General features: G+C 30.7%; 1 long non-coding RNA gene across 1 annotated transcript; it reads left to right on the forward strand.

Annotated features, from left to right (window-relative positions):
- The first annotated feature begins 327 nt into the window (after positions 1 to 327).
- Positions 328 to 4,354, forward strand: LOC139528428 (uncharacterized). Its single transcript, XR_011665592.1, has 3 exons — positions 328 to 823; positions 2,185 to 2,299; positions 2,789 to 4,354. It is a non-coding gene; the product is annotated as an uncharacterized lncRNA (long non-coding RNA).
- Positions 4,355 to 5,492: the final 1,138 nt, after the last annotated feature.

Below are 5,492 nucleotides of genomic sequence, written 5' to 3' on the forward strand. Positions count from 1 at the left end.
GTTTTGTTGGGAAATGACATTTTTAAAAGTCATATTAGGTTATTATGTATAAAAAAAGGAATTTGATTTTTCACTAAATTTGACTGCTTATATAGGGAAATAGGGGTATTAATTTCTCAACAAAAACAGCCTACAATATAACAATTGATATATATTCTAAAAGATGACCATGAATACAGCAGGAAATGATAATAACATCTCTGGTATCTGTTGATATGTAAATGTTCTAATGCAGTAAACTGTCAGGAAACAGCAGTTTATTTTCGACTTTTTGGTGTTAAGACATACCAAAAGTGATGCTCTTCAATTTAAAAACCGATAAAGGTTGTAATCAGCTGGTAAATGTTTTGACAGTAAAATGAACTTCTGTTGTATGTTTTTATACATAATTGAACATTTTGATAAGATTTAATAAAACTACATAATTTTGTGGTGTTGGGAAACTTATTTCCCTCACCAGGAGATTGTTGCATACATGTACGGGTGATCACTTCCAGACAGAGACAGTTACAAATTCTGTCAGGAATGAGGATTATTTATAAGACTGAAATTATTGTATTATTTGATGGAAATGTGGAATATGAGGAATTTAAAGCCATTCGTGAGTAGTTTTTGATGATTCAGCTGGACAAATGCTGGAAATCATACAGTTTTCTCCCACCTTAAAACAGTACATGGTATATCATGGACACCAAAAGCAAAGAAAGATCTAAATGCCATAATTTTGGGCATCTTGAAAACTGGAAAGGCGTATCACTTTGAAGCAGATGATAGTTATAGTGTATAAAAGAATTCTTTGCGACAGTTATAACAGTTGGAACAGGTAATAGTTTAAATTATGGAAGTTTAAAATTACTTCTCGGATAAATCATGTGGCCTGTTCAATAATTTTAATAAATCCCCCCTCTCCCCCATATTTTTAGTTACAATGTGAAATTAGTCTCTGCAAATGTATGATCTGTGCTGAAAGCAATTTTATACAATTTAATTCATCATGTTCAAGCATTATTTGAACATGCATGTTGAATAGGATAATAATTTAAAAATAAAACTATCAGACCCAAAAGTTACAAAAAAAAGAAGATTTGGTTATGATCATGATGATTGCCAATGAGAAAATCACATATGCAACTATCCTCCATATACACAACAGACCATACATGTCTGTCACCTTATTTATTATGCTTATCATTAATATGTACATGTCAGTAATGTATGTTCATGTGCCAAAATGAATGTACATGTAAGCAAAATGTAACTACAAATGAATACATTTGCATGTACATGTAGAATAGATAAATGTATAAAAAGATGTGGTATGAGTGTCAATGATACAACTCTCCATCCAAGTCACAATTTATAAAAGTAAAGACAATCCTACAGTTATCAGGATAGTCATATATATGTTTTTTGTCAGATATACATGTAAACAGTAAGCTTAACGTCAAATTTAAATTTTCTGTAAATTTGATTGCTACATATACAGTGTACCTATATTTTATGACATATGAAAGACACACATATATTGAAAAGTGGTTATCATGCTTGCATATATATTTATTTATAAAAATAAAACTTGTATATCAAATCTTAAGATAATTAGATTCTTAATCCACTATTTAGATGGGATCTTTTGGGACGGGTCGGCAATACCTTTGTTTCATAAATTTGTTGTTTATTGTCCTTCGTGTCCTTAGAAACTAAATCTAGACATATGATTTATACATGATACAATTGCAAGGATTTCAAACTTTTAACATTTAGTTCAAAACTGAAAAAAAATAAAAAAAAATAGCTCATTTTGAGATCTTGTCATTATAATTTAGATACATTTGTACATGTTCATGTGTGATCCTGAAGCGCATAGCATATAAGGTTAATTTGACTCAAATATATCAAGTAAACTTGTTTAGTAATAAGTTAATCACAATTTACCGTTCTGCTTTAAAGTGTTCATTTAGATCATTTCATACATTAACCTGTCCATTTAAAAATAAAATTATAAATCATACTAAAAGTCTTATAACTTTGAATGTTTTAATGTAGTGAGATGCTAACAGCTCATTATATATTTTCCACTGGTTCTTAAGATAAGAAAATAACTAATTTGATTTTAAATACAATTTTCCAAATTCAATTCAAAGAATAATTGATCACCTTATAATCTGTTATTTCTTCAAACAGATAAAAGATACATCAGATGACAGACTTACATATAGAGGAGCCTATAGCTATAATTAGAGAAATGGATCAACTTGATTTTGAAGTTAACCTACTGCATTAATATGAAAATTCAAAAGTGAGTACCAGTATCTCTTAAAGTACATTTTATACATGTTTATCTTTATTTAGATAAAGTACCGTATGAGATAAAGTATGTGAAATCTTAAATCCTGTAAATATACTAGACATTACATCAGTACATAATGTAAATCAGAATAAGAATGCATAACAAATGAATTGTTAAACATTTTAAGATGACCGGTGTCAGCTTAATTTAAGAACAAATTAAAACACAGATGACACACACATAAAAATTAGTGAGACCAAGTATTTATTTTCCAGATATGCAAGAAGGATTTTAATCTCTCACTACAAATGTATATGAAGTCCTGAATGTGAAATCTTCTAAAAAATTACATTCAACTTCAAATATGTGTACTTGAATACATGTATATAATATTAAAACTCATCTTATTTAATATAATTAATTTAAAACATTTTCAAGCAAAAAACAGATGTATAAATGTATACATATGTAGCTTGACTATTCCTTCATTTTTTTCAGGTGACTGAGCTTAAAGAAAAACACACATGAAACTGTAACCAGTTTGGGAGACTCAAAGTGACCAACAAAACATTTCAATACCTATTAAGTTTTTTAGCTCACCTGGCCAAAAGGGCCAAGTGAGTTTTTCTCATCACTTGGCGTCGTCCGTCGTCTGTAAATTTTACAAAAATCTTCTCCTCTGAAACTACTGCGCCAAATTTAACCAAACTAGGCCACAATCATCATTGAGGTATTTAGTTTAAAAATTGTGTCCGATGACCCGTCATATCAACCAAGATGGCCGCAACGGCTAAAAATAGAACATAGGGGTAAAATGAAGTTTTTGGCTTATAACTCAAAAACCAAAGCATTTAGAGCAAATCTGACGGGGTAAAATTGTTAATCAGGTCAAGATCTATCTGCCCTAAAATTTTCAGATGAATCAGACAACCCGTTGTTAGGTTGCTGCCCTTGAATTGGTAATTTAAAGAAAATTTTGCTGTTTTTTGTTATTTTCTTGAATATTATTATAGATAGAGATAAACTGTAAACAGCTAAAATGTTCAGCAAAGTAAAATCTACAAATAAGTCAAATGACCAAAATGGTCAATTGACCCCCTATGGAGTTATTGCCCTTTATAGTAAATTTTTAACCATTTTTCATAAATCTTGGTAATCTTTTAGAAAAATCTTCTCCTCTGAAACTACTGGGACAAATAAAACCAAACTTGGCCACAATCATCATTTGAGTATTTTGTTTAAAAATTGTGTCCGGTGACCCGGCGTACCAATTTTCGTAAAATTTGTAAATTTTCACTAACATTCTCCTCTGAAGCTATTGGGCCAAGTTCATTATAGATAGAGATAATTGTAAGCAGCAAGAATGTTTAGAAAAGTAAGATCTACAAACACATCCCCATCACCAAAACACAATTTTGTCATAAATCCATCTGTGTCCTTTGTTTAATATTCACATAGACGAAGGTGAGCGACACAGGCTCTTTGGAGCCTCTAGTTATGTATATGTTTGACTTTTGGTAATATTTTGGAAGTTACTTCAGTAATTGAGAGACCTCAATATTGAAAATGACAATTTTGATAGAGGACAATTTTAAGAATATCAACTTAGTTGTTTATGGATCTTTATCTTTTAAAATATTACTGGGTGTCTGAAAGAATATTTCAATTTTTTTTGAAACTATTTAGATATTTATCATGTTTCATGTGTTTATAGGCAAATATTTATACATGTCATTTATGTTAAGCAAGGGTTTATATGAATTTCTAAAAAGATGTATATGTGTTGATAAAATAAGTTCCAAATTATTACAGAGTAACAGAAAATGGGATCAATTTATATTAAAACAAATCTGTTAAAAGGAAATGATAAGTCAAAAAATGTATTTTTTTTTAAATAATTGTGTTAACATTTCTGTGCTATTTAGAAATATGTACACCAAAAAAAATAAACATTAATATAAGTATCACTGTAGTATGCCCTTGTTATTTTTTGTTTTGTGCAGTACATGCATTTGAATCTTGATCAAAATTTATGGATTGAATTAATAAACAGAATAAACTAATTGTTATGTTAACACTGTAGCTAAGTATCTGTCACATTTAATCAGGCCAAGTTATCCGTCTTATTAACAAAGGAGATTTGATATGATTGCCAAAATTTCACGGCTACATGTACCTATCATAGTTCTCTTTAGGCCATAATCATTGTGACGTATGGTAAAAATTCTCTGTTGTCATATTTTGACTTTTATACAAACCAAGTGATGAAGATAAACGGTGCTTCTATTTCCAAAGGTTTTGAAGAAACTGCTATGGAACACAATAAAAATCAGAAGATGTAGTATAACAGTGGCGGATCCAGAAATTTTCATAAGAGGGGGCCCACCGACTGACCTAAGGGGGGCCCGCTCCAGTCACACTTCAGTGATTCCCTTTATAAGCCCCCCTGCCCACCCCTAAATCAGACAACTCTCCATTAAGAGACCATACAATGTAAAAGTTTATAGTAATAGGTACAGCCTTCAATAAAGAACTAAACCACTCTGCATATCATATTTGATTTTGCAAAAACCAAGAGCATGCTTATTTGTAGATTTTGTCACTATCAATTATATACGTGCATGTACTAATGTATTCATGTGGTGTCCTTCCTTGATTTGAAATCCTCCTCCCCCCCCAAAAAAAAATAATAATATATAAATTGACAAGATCCATGGTCATGATGGTCATGCCAGTTGGGAGTTAAGAATATATAAAGTTGAGAAATGAGGATCTAAACATTTATTATTTTCGACCGCAAACAATTTTTGGGAATGTATAATGGTATGATGTCGTCATTGTTGTTGTCTGAAGACACATTGGTTTCCGGACAATAACTTTAGTTTAAATTAATGGATTTCTATGAAATTTTGTTATAAGGTTCACATGGTTCAATACCCCAAAAGGAAGGTTTGGATAAATTTGGGGATGATGGTCCTTGGAACACAACAGATTGTCTTGAGGTGCTGCACACATGTTCCTAATATCAAAAGATTTTGTCAAAGGGCAAACAGATCATGCTCCCGACACAAAATTGTAAACAAAAGTCATCTTTTTACTTAGAGGACAAAGGTCAAAGTACAGCAAAAATTGTATTGTAGGTATCTGTGGCAGTGACTTATGATCTAATTGCCAATTCAATGAGAATTGTCTTGCATCTTCC

Source organism: Mytilus edulis, chromosome 6 (genome assembly GCF_963676685.1).
Source record: "Mytilus edulis chromosome 6, xbMytEdul2.2, whole genome shotgun sequence".
NCBI lineage: Eukaryota > Metazoa > Mollusca > Bivalvia > Mytilida > Mytilidae > Mytilus > Mytilus edulis.